This window comes from Rosa rugosa, chromosome 5 (genome assembly GCF_958449725.1).
Source record: "Rosa rugosa chromosome 5, drRosRugo1.1, whole genome shotgun sequence".
Classification (NCBI taxonomy): Eukaryota; Viridiplantae; Streptophyta; class Magnoliopsida; order Rosales; family Rosaceae; genus Rosa; species Rosa rugosa.
In genome coordinates, this window is record NC_084824.1 from 36,088,613 (window position 1) to 36,104,746 (window position 16,134).

A 16,134-nucleotide genomic window follows, 5' to 3' on the forward strand; every position below is an offset into this window, starting at 1 on the left:
TGGAGTTACCGGGTCTTGGGAACGAGGTTTCTATTGGTGAGGACACGCGCTTGCAATCACAACAAGGGTTTCATCAGTAAGGTTGGTTCTCTGAATCTTATCCCTGTTCCATTGAATTTCTGTTTATTTGTTGTTGTCAGTGTTCTGGGTTTTGTGAAGTGGGTTTTTCGGGGGATGGGTTTTGGTGTTTTTTGACAGTCGGGATTTCTGGGTTTGCTAGATGGTCGAATCTGGGTTCAGTGTTGGTTATTTGTTCTTGTTTTTGTGATTTCTGGGTAAACTGTGACTCATGTTCTTGTCGATACTGATGTACGAATAGGCTAGATCTGTTTGTGCTAACTGGTGTGGGTTTTAGGGTTTGGGATGGCTAACGTCATAGAGATATCGAGCAGTGAGGATTCCGGGTCTGACGTGTCGTTCAGCGCGGCGGATAGGATATTTATTGACTCGTTGCGTCCGTCTGCCCATGCAGGAACCTCACTGCCGGAACCGCTAGAGGTTGAGCCGCTACAGACAATACCTTGGGAAATAGCCATGGGTCGTACGTCACGTCCGGAGAGCTCTAAGGCGGGTGAGGTGGCGGCGGCCAAAGGTAGGCGCGACGAGCGCTTGGCGAGCAACAGTGCCGCCAGCGGATCCGCCGGGGATGAGGAAACAGCGGGGGAAGACGCTGAGTCCGCGTGGTTCCTCTGGGATGGCACTCCCGTCGATGAGGCGGGAGGGCGGATGACCGTCGCCGCTGTTGGCAAGATGAAGCGGACGTTCCGGCTGCCGGGCTCTGTGAAGCTGCGCCCGCCGACTGCGGATGAGAGAGCGTCAATTCTCCCGGCGGGATTTGCGGCCGTTCACGAAGCGATACTCCGCCAAGGGGTGACATTACCGCTGGTGCCAAATCTGCAAATCCTGGTGTGTGAATTCGGCCTTGCGTTCGGTCAGATTTGTCCCAACATATGGCGCCTGCTGCTGGCGATGAACTCCTTGTGGCGGTTGTCCGGATGCGAGGGGCCTACCGTGGCGGAAGTGCTTCACTTCTACGAACTGGTGTACGTGAAGCGCCAGGGTTGCAGAGGGCAAGTGAACCTGAGCCGCCGGCAGGGAGCGCCAAAGTTGATAGAAAACCTAAGGGATTCAATGTCCTATTGGCGGGGGACCTTCTGTGTCGCCATGGAGGGATGGGAGTACCAGGCTGGAGCGAACGAAGAAGGGCCGACGTTTAGGATTAAGTCGGAATTCCAACCTATCCGAGGTTGGTGACCAATTTCCGCTGGCGGTAGCCGGCGGGGTTTTTATGTTGAAGGCTTTGTATTCTTACTAATCGAATTGTGTTTGTGCAGCGGGACTGCGGTACAACCTAACGCGGGAGGAGGAGTGTCGCATTGCTCGTATCAGAGGCTGTTGGCGGAACCGTAACCTGCTGGACTTCAGACTTCTGACTGGTTGGGATTTGCTGGTCGACCAGAAACTTACTCGCTCCATTGGTAAGAAATTTCCGTCAGATCGATGTTTCGTTTGTAACTAGTCGAGACTGACTGGCTTGTGTATTTTCCCAGAAACTCCGCCAGGAAATAAGTCGAGTCGCGACGCTTTCGAAAAAGCAATGGACCGCGCCGAGGTGGACAACTATCTGGAGACCATGTATGCCGAAGGGCTGGCAGCCCAACAGACGCTGGTGAACCCCGAGACACTGGCGCTGAGCCAGTCAGAAGTTCCGGTAGTGCTGCCAATGCCACATCACTCCCATCTTGGTGAGGATGGCCTGCCGGTAGTGCAGGCGGGAGTTTCAGTGTGTGGCGGGAAGAAGGGAGGCGCTGCGGCTGGGCAGCAGAAGGATCGGATGCCCGCCAATAGGCGTGGTCCTCAAAAGGAAAAGGCGGTGCCGCCGGCGGATGCTGTCATTGCAGCAAGGGAGGAACCGCCGGTGAGGGTGACAAAGACCGCCGCCGGGAACCAGAGGGCGCCGGAGAGAAAACGTCGGCAGGCCGACTCCCCTGACGAGGAAGAGGGGGAGGACGTGGAGGTGATCGGCTCGCGCCAACAGAAGAGGGCCCGAGGAGCTCCGTCGAAGACTGCTGTGGTGGAGGGAGAAGAGCCCGCCGCCAACGAGCTAGACTCGTTTGCCGAGTACGCACCGTTCATGACAGGCGGGGAGCGGGAGTTTCTCTTCCACCTATGCGAACGGCTAGGGTTCGGCGGCCTAGCGGGTATCTCACGCCCGACAGCAATTGACCAATCGCCCTTCAACTTGGCGTTTGGGCAAATATCGGCGGGACTGTACGACATGTTTGCGGCGGCGTCGAAGCAGCCCATGGTCGAGGGGGAGCTGCGGGAGGAAATTCAAAGTCTCCAGAGGGAGTTGGCGGAGGCTAAGGAGAAGCTGGCGGAAGCAGAGCGGCGCCTGACTAAGGCAGAGAGTGACCTTGCCGATGCCCGCGGTAAGCTCCGCGTGGCCATCGAGCGCGACCTGGAGAGGAATGACCGCGTCTCCAAGTTGGAGTGGGACGTTGCGTTGCTGGAGGAGCGGATTGCCGCCAAGGATAAAAAACTTATTATCGTCCAGCGGGAGTCTGCCGGTCGGGTGACGGAGTTGAAGCGGTTAGAAGGTGAGGTTGCTCGTCTGAGAGCTGAAGGGAATACCGCTGCGGCAGCCGCTGTCGAGGCATTCAAGCAGTCTGCCGAGTTTAAGAAGGCGATGACTGAGTCGGCGAAGGCCGGGGCCCTGGCAAACATAGATATGCTGAAGCGGAAGGGTGCCATCGACTTTGCCAAAGCGTCGCAGCCTGATGTGCCGCCAACCAGGAGTACGCCGCCGGTGAAAACTGTCGTGGCAGCCCCAGTGGGAGGCGCTCGGTCAGGGAGCGGGGAAAGTGGTGCTCATCCGGCGGAAGACTCCCAGCAGACTCCCAACCCCACCCCATCAGAGGTGTCGCGCGCTGGTTTCTTGGCGGCGCACACCCGTGCAGATGGTACCATAGAGACCCCGAGCCCGACAGCGCGAGGGTCCGATCAGACTAGTCGAGCGGTCGTGCCGCCGCCCGCCGGAGCAGAAGATGCCGAAGAGCACCCCTGAGGCCAGTTGGACCGCTCTAGATTTTGCAACTCCCCTATTTCCGTTGTAGCCGTTGAGGCATATCATTTTGTAACGTTTTTGCTGAATAGTATGAAATTCTGAGTTTGTTTGCCCCATGTGTTTGTGCCGTTAGTGCTCTGAATTACATTTTGCTTTTGTCAATCAATGACACATTAAAGGAATTAAAATTGGTCCAAGTGCACTTCGTAGCGGACGAGGTCCGCTGACGATTGCTGGCGTTGCCAGTTGCCCTCAGTGCTAGACTTGGTAACAATGGTTTGAATAATTCCTCGTTTCATTGATAGCTGATTGATCAGCGTACAAAAGTGGGGTAGTACCCGTCGGGTAGCTTCCCTTAGCTAAATATTAAACAAAAATTTAGCTAAGTCAAGATGCTCCTGGGTAGCGGTCTGACTATTTGTAATAATACCGAAGGTGTTCGGTATTCCAAGGGTGGGCCGATTTGACGCCATCCTTGTCCATTAAGTAGAAGGTGCCTGGGCTCACGACTTCCACAATGTTGTATGGGCCCTCCCAAGTTGGGCGGAGCCTGGTCGGAGGTGGAATGACTTCTTTCATTACCCAGTCCCCCAGTTGGAGGTTCCGGGCCTTGACTCTGGCGTTATAGAAACGCGATACGAGCCTTTTGTTTTGCAAGTTGCGCAAATGGGCCTTGAGTCTTTTCTCTTCTAGGAGGTCCCTGTCCAGATTGATGCCGTCGCCGTTGGTGTCTGGGCAGTAGCCCTCGACCCTAGCGGTAGGCTGAGTTACTTCAATAGGTAGGACCGCCTCTGCGCCGAACATCATGCAGAAAGGAGTTTCGCCGGTGGCGGTAGTTGGAGTTGTCCGGATGGCCCATAGGACTTCTGGGAGCTTCTCCGCCCATAAACCCTTGGCGCTGTCGAGCTTCTTTTTTAGCAGCTTCTTGATTATCTTGTTTGCTGCTTCGACCTGGCCGTTGGTTTGGGGGTGGGCGACAGATGCAAAACTTAGCTTGGTGCCCAAGTTGGCGGTGAACGATATGAGTTCCTTGTTGTTGAACTGTGTACCGTTGTCTGTAATGATTGCGTGCGGGACACCATAGCGGCAGTAGATGTTCTTCCAGAGGAAACGAATGACCTTGGCGGTAGTAATCGCCGTTAGTGGCTCCGCCTCTATCCATTTACTGTTGTAGTCGATGGCTACAATGATGTACTTGAACTGGCCCTTGGCGGTTTGGAATTTTCCCATCAAATCAAGGCCCCACGTGGAGTGAACCCAAGGGCCGATGATTACTGACAGAGGTTCCGCCGGCGCGTGTGGGAGATCTGCGAACTGTTGGCATTTGTGGCAAGACCTCGAGATCTTCCGGGCGTCATCACCCAGTGTGGGCCAGAAGTAGCCTTGTCGCAATGTGCGGTTGGCTAATGATCTGGCGCCTGAGTGGTTTCCACATTCTCCGCCGTGGATTTCCATCAGGACGGTCCTTCCCTCCTCTGGGGTTAGACAGCGGAGGTTGGGGTAGGTGAACCCCTGGCGGTACAGCTTGCCATTCTGAATGTTGTAGCGGGTTGCTCGCCGCTTGAGCTGTCTTGCCTGGATCTTGTCCTCTGGCAATGTGCCGTTGCGCTTATATGCAATGATCTCGTCCATCCAGCTGGAGTTGACGTCAATGTTGAAGATCTCCGCCAGGGTCCTTGTGATGCTTGGCTTGTCAAGGTATTCTACCCTTGTGTCAGCTGGACTCTGATGTGGCTGGGCGGTTGCCAGTCTCGCCAGTGAATCAGCCTTGGCGTTCTTTTCCCTGGGGATTTGTGTGATGTTGTGGAATTTGAACTTTTTTAGCAACGTTTTGACGTACCCCAAATATGCCGCTAACTGCTGGTCCTTGGCCTGGAAGCTGTCGTTGACCTGGTTAACGACTAGCTGGGAGTCGCTGAATATGTTGACGCTGTCAGCCCCTGAGTCAATGGCGAGGAGTAGACCGGCGATGAGTGCCTCGTACTCCGCCATGTTGTTCGAAGCTTTGAAGTTGAATTTTAACGCATATTCCGCGTTCAGTCCCCCGGGTCCTGTTAAGATGATTCCGGCGCCGCTGGCCTTGGCGCTGGCGGAGCCGTCCACATGCAGGTTCCAGTCTGACTGTGGGGGAGCTGGCTCCTCAACGGTTACTATATCTGTTCCGGGACTTGTCTCAACACTGGGCTCCGGCCGTCGCTCGGTTAACTCAGCGATGAAGTCCGCCACTGCCTGGCCTTTCATGGCGGTTCTTGGCTTGTAATCTATGTCGAATTCGCTGAGCTCGATGGCCCACTTGCTGAAGCGCCCCGAGTGTTCAGGGTTCTGCATCACCTGCCGCAGCGGCTGATTGGTTAACACATGGATCGTGTGAGCCTGGAAGTATTGTCGGAGGCGTCTGGCAGCAACGATAAGTGCGAGGGCCAGCTGCTCCAAGGGGGGATACCTTGTTTCTGCACCGTTCATGCCTCTGCCGGCGTAAAACACTGGAAGCTCATCTTGGCCTTCCCGCCGGACAATGGCGCAACTTACCGCCGATGCAGAAACCGCCAGGTAGATGAATAGTGTTTCTCCTTGCACAGGAACAGAAAGGAGAGGGACTGCCGCCAGGTATTCCTTTAAGCCCTGGAACGCCGCTTGGCACTCCGGGTTCCAGTCGATGACCTTCTTGTGCGTTGTTTTGAGGAGTTTGAAGAATGGGGCGCACTTATCAGTGAGTCGAGAGATGAACCGGGAAAGGGCGGTTAACTTGCCCTGGAGGCACTGGACGTGTACCTTATACTCAGGGTCCGCCAGGTCAAGGATGGCCTGGACCTTGTCTGGGTTAGTTTCGATGCCTCGCTCGCTGACGATGTATCCCAAGAATTTGCTAGCGGTGACCGCAAAGAAACACTTCTCTGGGTTGAGGCGCATGCCGTAGGCCAAGAGAATGGTTACTATGACCTTGAGGTTTGCCACATGTCCGCTGGCCTTTACGCTTTTGACTAACATGTCGTCCACGTAGACCTCGATGATTTTTCCCAGATGCTCAGCGAACATGGCATTCATCAACCGCTGGTAAGTTGCACCGGCGTTCTTCAGACCGAAAGGCATGACATTGTAGCAGTAGAGGCCTTTGTCGGTGGTGAAGGTGGTGCATTCCTGGTCGCTGGGGTGCATCTTGATCTGATTGTATCCGGAGAAAGCGTCCATCATGCTGAGGAGCTCATGTCCGGCCGTTGCATCGACTAGTTGATCGATACGAGGTAGCGGGAAGCTATCCTTTGGGCATGCCTTGTTGAGATTTTTGAAGTCGACACACATCCGCCACTTGCCGCTGGCCTTCTTAACCATTACCAGGTTTGAGATCCACTGGGGATAGATAACTTGGCGGATGAACCCAATGTCCTGGAGTTTCGCGACCTCCTCTCTGATTGCCCGGTATTTTTCCTCATCAAAGGCCCTTCGCTTCTGCTTGATGGGATAAAAGGAGGGTTTGATGGTCAGTTTATGAGTGATAATGTCAGGAGAGATACCTGGCATGTCCGCGTATGACCATGCAAAGACGGCGGCGTTATCACGTAGGAACTGAGTGAGCTCTGCCTCCACCTCTGGGATTAGATGGGCGCCTATGCGGACTGTCCGCTCAGGGTGTTCATCCGAGAGGCAGACAACCTTTAGTGACGTGTCAGGGTCGACCGGCTCCTTCCTTACATACTTCTCTTCTTCATCCCTAAGATCCTCAAAGATATTTGGTGGCGGTGCCTCATTACCCACTGTCAGAATTTCATGGCGGCGCGTCGACCGCGCTAAAGTTGTCGAGTAACACTCTCGTGCCAGCTGTTGACTTCCCCTGACACAGCCCGTGCCGTTGGGCGTGGGGAACTTCATAAGGAGCATGTACCCGGCAATGATGCACTTGAGCTTGTTAAGTGCAGGTCGACCGATGATGGCGTTGTACGAACTGAAACAGTCGACAATAATGAATTCTGTATGTACCTCCGCCATACAAGGGCTAGTACCAATAACCAGCCGCATGTAATCTGACCCCAGCGGTTGTGTGACGTCACCGGAGAAGCTGAGCAGTGGCTCGTGATCCTGGAACAGTTTTTTGTTCCGCTTGAGATGGTCGTAGCAACCATTGAAGATGACGTTGACGGCGGATCCGCTATCCACCAAAATTCTCCCCACCGAGAATTTGCCCAGAATGGCATCGACCAAGAATGGGTCGTCATGGGGTAAATGCACTCCGCGCTCTTCCTCCTCCGAAAAGGTAATAGGTTCCCAACCTGATTTCGGGAGTTTGGCGGATCTTTCGTAGCGGATATTGCAGACTTCCTTTGGGTGATTAGCGCGTGCATAGCGCTTCCTTGCCCTGTGAGACATGCTGGTGATTGGGGCGCCGCCATCGATGGTATTGATGCGGCCCAAGGTCTCAACGTTGGCAATTACTGGTGGTGGCTGACGCACCTTGAACTGGTCCATCTTGCCGTCACGGTATAGGGTCTCAATGGCCGTTTTGAGAGCATTGCAACTGTTGGTATTGTGGCCGCTGTCTTCGTGGTATTTGCACCACTTGCCGGTGTTCCTGGGCTTGCCTGTTTTTGGGTATTTTGGAGGGGGTGGCGGTGGGATCTGATCCTTGCACTGATTGTAGATGTCTTCATATGAGGCAGTCAGGACAGTGAAAACTGCATACCGCTGCGAGGACTCCGCCTGCTTGTTGCGGTTATCCCCATGTGTTGGGCGGTTTCCCTTATGGTATTGCTGGTCCTTCTGCCGTTTGCTCTGGTGGTGGCCCTGTTGCCACTCCCTTTTCTTGTCAGTTGATGGTGCTGAGGGGGTCTTGCTAGCGGTTTCCTGATGGCTGGAAGATGGCTGTGCTGATTTTGGTGTTAGTGGTGGTGGTGGGGTTTCTCCGTATGTGATGAATTCCGCCTGGGCGTGAATGACCGCCTCACTCATGACGTGGTCATACGTCGCATTGGGATGATTGTAGTTGAGGTGATAGAGGAACGGTCCCTTGAGCAGTCCCTTCCTGAAGGCCGCCGACGCCATCGTTTTGTCTAGGTCACGGCACTGAGATGCTGCCGCCCGCCACCTTGTGACGAAGGCCTTCAGTGACTCGTCCTCCCCCTGCTTGACGCTGAACAGCTGACTTGTGTTGTGATGACCAGCGGATAATAAGATGAACCGGGAAAGGAAAGCATGGGATAGTGCATTGAATGAACTGACAGACCCCGGCGGACATTCAAAGAACCAGTTCATTGCTTCGCCATCCAACGTTTCGCTAAACAAGTGGCACAAGGTGGCGTCGTCGAATCCCTTGTTGTTGGTGACCTTCTTGAAGGTGTCCATGTGGACGAAGGGATCGGACATTCCACCGTAATGCGCCATCTTTGGGGTTTTTGCATATGCCGGTCTGACAGCCTGCAGAATGGCAGCGGTGAAGGGCCCGGGTCTGGAAGCGAAAAGCGGATTCTGAGTTGGCGCTGGGACGCCTGACTCCGCCCGGATCAACCTCTGCTCCAACTGGTGCATCCTTTCCAATATCTGGGCGGTTGCATCGTTGGTGGAATCAGCCTGAACAACCCGCTGGGACAGCCCGCGCCTCGGCACAGGCGGGACGTTCGCGGTCCCCGACTCCGAGCGGTTGGTGTGCGGGAGTGATTCCGCCTCTTGCTCTAACATGGGTTGGGGTATGGGCGGTGGTCCCATTCCCAATAACTCGGGCGGGTTCAGCGGCACCTGCATCTGTATGACCGGCCCCGGTCCCAACGCTCCGGTGCCGGGTCGGCTATGCCTGGTGCTATGTGACTGCTCGCCCTGTGCTGGGTGGGCGGTGGCCCCCAGTGTCTTCTTTAATTCCTCGAAACGTGTCATGAGCGTAGCCACCTGCCGCTGGGCTTCAGCCTTTTCCTTGCGTTCTGCCTCACGCTCCTTGTTTGCCTTGTGAAGATCCGCCAGTGCCAGCTCGTACATAGTGACGAGATCTTGGACCGGCGGACGGCTGCTGCTTGGATTTGCCTCACCGCCGGGGTTGGCCGGGGTTGTGAATAGTGCGCGGTTAACGCCTACTGCTGGGTCGGGAAGTTGGGGGACGGCGGGATGGTCTGCCTGCTCTTCAGCGTTTCCCCCGCTACCGTTAGTCATGGTGATTGTGGTGGGATGGCCTTTTGTTCAAGGGTTCCCACAGACGGCGCCAATGTTAATGTCTAAAAGTTCGGCGGTAGCTGAACCTTTGATAACGCTGATCCGGTGGGCGGATCGATACTTAGTGTTCTCAGAGCCTCCGTTGCCTGTCAAGTAAAATACAAAGGGGCGTCAGAGGGAGACCGCGCTGGGCGGTCTTCAACTCTCCGATGCCTAAGTTAGTCAATGTATTTATGTTGACAGAGTAACAGTAGGTAAAGTATTGAATGCGTAATTAATGAGGAGAGAGGAGAGGACCTTTTATAGGTGAGGAAGAGGTTGATCTTCTCTTTGTTTTCGATGTGGGACTGATATGCTTCAGTTCCCAGTTTCAGAAGCTTCTGACGCCATCTTGGCGCGGCGCGTGGCGGCGCGTCGTCGCCGATCTGGAGGTGGTCCGACGTTGGGGCTGTAGCCCGCTTGGCGGTGTGTCTGCATGTCATTCCTTTGGTTGGAATTAGTACCTTTGGCGGTACAATGAGCGTAGCCCATTAGAGCTAATTATGCTTGCAAATGTACATGTATGTACAAGGGTTTCAAGGAATGTATCTAGACTTCTTTTGAGAGATTTTCGAGTTCAACATATATTCTCCTTCCTTTTATTTCTCCCTCAAAAATCTCTACCGAATTTCTCTTTAATATTCTGATTTTCCACGCCTCTTCCTTGTTTCTCTCATTGCTTTGGACGGCAAACATCTTTAAGGTTAGGGTTTTGCGTCACAAACCCTAATGTCATGGGCTTTGGTGGGCCTTGATCCATTTTGCCGAAAATCCATAGAGTTCTTGGGCTTCGTTGCTTCATCTTCAAGCCTTCTTATTTTCCAACGCAAAACACTTCATTTCTTTCATTTCTTTTCATAGTTGCGTTGGAAACTTCATTGGTAAGCTCTCCTCCATTTCGCAGGGTTTCCTGGTTGCACTAGGAAAGCTTGTTTCTTCATTTCTGCTCAAATGTGTGGGCCGTTTTCTCTCATATTTGTTCGTCTTGATGTTCGCAAGCTCCTCTTTCCATTTGTGCATTCATTTCCACTTTTTAGCTCGGAGGTCCTGAAAATAGAAACTAGTAAGAAAAATAGAAACTTTCCTAAAATGAAAAATGACAACTTTCCTAAACTGAAAATGGGAAACTTTCTAAAAATGAAAAATAGAAACTACCGAAAAATGGAAACTTACTAAAAATGATAAATAGAAACTACAAAAATAGAAACTTTCTACAAATAGGAACTTTCCCAATCAAAGAATGGAAACTTTCCTAAACAGAGTTTTATTAAGGAAATAACGCAAGAAATGCAGGGAAAAGCAAGTAAAACGTCGCATTAAAATGCTCCTATCAGTGGGTTATGATGATTCAGTACTGATGTGCTAGCATAATTATCATTTTCAGTATTGTGGATCTGTAGAGATGTATTTCAGTACTGATGATTCAGTATTGTGGATCTGTAGAGATGAACGAGTATTGTGAACTTATTTTCATTTTGATTGATCTCAAGTCAATACCTCTCTATAACGATTATAGTGGCTTTTTAACACAGTGATAATAGCTTTATATGTCTATGTTAGTATCTCTTCAAGCTGATGTCAGTAACTTTTCTGTTTTTATTTTGATTGATTTCAAGTCTATCTACATGATTGTTATAGCGGCTTTTCTACAGAAATAATAGCTTTCTATGGCTACTGTAGTATATTTTAAAGTTGATGCAGTAGCTTTTTTTTTTTTTTTTTTATTGATTTCAAGTCAATAGCACTGTTGTAGTTGTTTTTCAACACAGTGATAGTATCTTTCTATTCTTATGTTAGTATGTTTTCAATCTGATGTCAGTAGCTTTTTTATTTTCGTTTTGATTGATTTCAAGTGGTCTTTTGTCAATACCTTATCAAATTGAAAAAGTATGATCATGAATGAAATTCAATTTTCTTCTTGTTATGATTTTATATCTCTAGCATTTTTTATTTGGAATTTGTGTTACACTATCAACATGTATAATAAGCTGGCTTTGTGTAATCAGTATTTATGTTAGTAGCATTGTATATGTGTTAGAGTAGTTTTCTATACCTACATCAGTAGCTTTTTATTACTAATCCAGTAGCTTTTGTACATGTGTTATAGTAGCTTTCTATACATATATCAGTAGCTTTTTATTAATGGTCCAATAGCTTTGTACATGTTTTATAGTAGCTTTCCGTACCTATGTCAGTAGCTACTGGTCCAGTAGCTTTGTACGTGTGTTATAGTAGCTCTCTGTACCTATGATAGGTGCTTTTTAGATTGCTTATTTTTTATTATCTAGTTGGTAAAGAGTGCCACGTTTGCGGCACAACGATACATTGCAGTTTTTAATTTTCATTTCAAATACTAACATTTTGTTATATCTTTGTCCTTGTAGAATTCTTCCCCTTTGCATTTGTAGTGGTAGATTTCAAAACTCATGTGAATTTGGATATTGAAGTCTCCATTGGCCAAGAGATCATTTGGTTAACCAAGAAATGTGGAAATGAAGTCTCGCGCTGAAGATGGCAAAATTATGTCTATGGGATTAGGGCGTCACCATTGAAAAATGACAATAGCATTACAACATTGACAATAGTTTTATACGACTATTGCAATAGATTTTTACAACTATATTAGTGGCTTTTTACAACTATGGAAGTAGCTTTTTACATAGTTATATTATTGTTCAACCTTGGATACTTTTTATTATTGAATATGATTTCTTTTCTCCATTGTACTAGCATTTTTACAACTATGGAAGTAGCTTTTTGGTATTGGTGACAGTAGCGTTTGTTGCTAGTGAGAGTAGATTTTCGTATTGGTGACAGTAGCTTTTATTGGTGGGGATAGTAGCTTTTGATTTTGAGGAGCGTAGCTTTTGTTGGTAACAGTAGCTTTTGTTGCTGGTGACAGTAGCTTTTGTGACCTCGCCGGAGGTTGCTGGAAATCTCACCTGAGTAGCTTTTGTTGCTAGTGACAGTAGCTTTTCGTGATAGTGACAGTAGCTTTTGTGGTCGCCGGAGTTCGCCGAAGTTGGTCGGAGGTCGGCCGGAGATCCGTTGGAAGTTGGCCGGAGGTCGGCCGGAAACCTGTCGGAGTTGACCGGAGACCTCGCCGGAGAGGAGAGAGAGAATGATTGTTGACTTTTTACTCTAGTGGCATTTATGTAAATATGTTAGTTTTTATATCTAAAATATAACACATTTTTTAATCTAGTGGCCTTATGAGGGAAAAAATTAGTTGGTGGCCTTATGGCTAAAAAAACATTCAAAGATACACTTATATGTAATTAACCCTTTTGCCTTGCAACTTACCAAACACCTAGAAATTGCTTTTGGACCTCACATCACTTTTAAAAACAGTTTACCAAACACCTCAGCTGCTTCTCCTCACAGCAAGTTCGGAAGTGCTTCCTCTCACAGCAAGTTCGGAAGTGTTTCCCCTCACAGCACAGCAATCCCAAACTAAACCTCCTACGCCTAAACTGACTAGGAAAAGGCTCCTTTTCCAAATAAAAGAAGGAGCCGCCTTTTCCTTATGGACCTTAATTTTAATTTTAATTTTAATTTTTCCATTACTGATTATGGACCTTAATTTTTCTTTTTATTTTTATTTTTCCATTACTGATCGGAGGCACAGTGAATGATGCACGGAAGCGTTCGATAAAATTTTAAAATTTACACCTATTCTTGTAAGAAAATTTTCTTATAAGAATAGGTGCACGTTCAATTGGATCGATCATCACGATCAGAGACAATTTTTCTTGATCTGATACCTGTGTTTACTCATTTTGCTTTCCAATTTACTTTGTGTAGATGTTTGTTATGCCATATCGGCATATCTAATAGTGAAGAAATAAATATTGGGAAAAACAGATGCAAGCTAGAGGGAAAACAATATCATATATTCATATGCATGCATGTCTTTCTAAAGCTTCAACATTCGGATTCATCTAGCAAAAATGTGAAAAGAACTTGTAGAGCCATTTTCTTAACAGAGTGAAATTAATAAATATTAGGTTAATAATTAGTGTACATACTTTTTAGTTGGTATAAAATCGTTGTAATTACAGGGAGTCTGGGGCATTTTTTAAATTACATTCACAATCATAAAAGTATCATAAGGTAACTATGGTTGTACAATCTAGTAGAAGCAATCATATGCACTTAATAAAGGGATATGCATCGTTGATTCAGTAGCAAGAGAACTACCAGTTCAATTTGTACCCTTAGGAGCAGCACGTACTATAGACTTCTTGTGCTCATAGTTTAATGTACAGAATATTTGCATCGCAAGGCATTAGGTAACCGCACAAGGGACAAATGTGATTGATCTTTAACCACTCATCAATTCAAGCTTCATGATAAAGGTGTAAGCAAGGCAACCGAGTGGCATGGCGTCGCCACCAATCTCCTCAAGACAAATAACACATGTTCTAGTGTCATTTTCTCCAACTCCTCAGTGGTTGATTCACTTGCAGGACTAGTTTCGACCGCATCGTCATCGTCTTCCTCACCATCACCATCACTAGTACGGACATGTACTGACACTGAAACCTTCACCAAGACCAAAAGTATCACCATGACTAAGAACATTACCGATACCGGCACCAATACGCACACCACCATCGCCAACACCATCATCAATATTGTCCATGGATTCTCTTGTATACATAATCCCTTCCTCACAGTCTCTAGCACATATATATTGAAATAGGTGTAGATCCTCTAAACGATTAACTTTTGAAGTAATGTCCCACATAAGATCAAGATTTTTTTATGGAGAGCAGCCAACAATTTTCTCCCTTGTGCTCAGAGCCTATTGAGGAGGAAAATCATATATGAAGCTACTTGTTGGCAGTGCATGTGGTGCGCAGCAGGAGTCAATAATTCACATCATTTAGGACTGCCCAAGTGCGCGTCAAGTTCGGAAGAGGTCTTTTCTCAATGAGGTGTGCAAGGTGTGGTCTGAACCTTCTTTCTTTGATCTTCTTTCACATGTTTGTATCATTTCAGTTGGGGAGGACTTGGAATCATTTGGTTTTCTAGCTTGGTGGTTGTGGAGAATTGAAAACGAAATTTGCATAGACATGGTCAAAGGGCCGGGAATTGAAGTCGGCCGCGCCGGCAGAATTGGTGAACACTCCTGGCGAATGGCAGCTTGAGTTTGTCACTGCAGGCAGCTTGTCCAACCTGCCTGCGACTGCATCAGGACCTGCTGCACAAGGCAGTAAGCATGGCTGGCAGCCTCCAAATGTGGGAAGCTTGAACCTCAACTTCGACAGAGCTTGTGACACGAAGAATGGGTGAGTGGTCTGGGTGTTGTGTTCACTGTTCAGGGATTGTCAAAGCATTTTGAAAGGTGCCATGACAGTTCCCCAAGTTGGAAATCTCTCCGCAAGAGCTATTGAAGCTTTGGCGTTGCTGCATGGCCTCAAGTTTGCTTTACACGTTGGCTTTTTTTAATTTTTTTATTTTAAGAAACGTGAACACTTTCATTACTCTGGCCAACAAAGTTACAAAGGAACCCGCCACGTGTGTGGCCTTGATAAAATGAGTACCTAAACGTAACCTTGTACTGACAAACACAACACGCTCTAACGGTAGGGAAAGAGAGTAGGGAAATACTAAAAAAAATGCCTCAGATGGACCCTAAACCCTCCCTATCGAGCTCCGTTTCATTATTAAAATACAACGAAAAGAAAATAAAAAGAGAACTAAACAAGAAACTAAAGAAAACTAACTATCGGGCTCCCTAGCCCAATAGCCAACCAAACTCCAACCAAAAGCCCATGGCCCATGGCAAACCCTAGCCACCATGGAGCCGAGCCGCCAGCAGCCATAGGTTCCAAGCCAGCGACACCTCCATCACCAGCAACCCTGCCGTCTACAGCTCCGGTCTTGCCGTCTCCACTGCCCACCACAACATCGCCACCCGGATCAATGAGCCAAACCGTAGAACTTCCTCGAAAGGGAGGGTCTTGAAGCACTGAGACCACCGCCGCCCAATCAGACGCCGGAAGGAGCCCCGCCATCGACACACACTGCCTCGCAGCACCACCGATAGCCATGGCCGCCAACAGCAACAAGAAATCAGTACGGTAACCTAACAATTGGATTGGGGGAATCGAGGGAAACAAGGATGGCAAAACAGAATGCGAAGAAAGAATCCAAATCGAGGAATTAATCTGAATTCAAGGTAGTGGAACAGAGATCCGATAACAGGGGGGAGACGAGCAAGATCGGCTTTGCGGCTACAAAGGGAGGACGAGGAGAAAGGTTTCTCGCTCGGACGTTTCAACCGGTGCAGATTGTGTTTTCTGCTACATGTTGGCTTTAATAACTTGGAAGTTGAGGGAGATGCTTTAACAGTTATCAATTCGTTGCATGATGTCAGTGTTGATTTAAGTTCATATTGTCATATTATTGATGAAGTAAAGCAGTTAGTTAAGTCCTTTAATTCTTGTAGTTGGCGCTTAACTTGTGAAGAGAGATTGTAGTAAAGTTGCACATCGCCTAGCAAAGGAAGCCTTGAAAATTAGTCAGCATTTTCTTTGTTTGGAGTCAGGGGGCCTCTTTGGCTCCATCAGTGTGTCAATATGGACTTTGACTTTTGAAGTCTAGTGGGCGGCGTTTTCTTTTAATCTTTGTTGGGAGATGCTAGAAAACCATAGTACCCATTCTCATTGTATTCTTGATTATCTATGAAGTTTATTCCGATCAATATATATATATATATATATATATATATATATATATATATAGGGGACTTCCACTAAGGGATCCCTTTTTTTGGTCTTTTTTAGAGATAGGTATTAAACAAACTTTTCGATTACATTTCGACATCTCAACCGTTCAGTTTTTAGGGCTTAATATGTAGATCATTTCTGCAAATTTTGAGCCAAATCGGT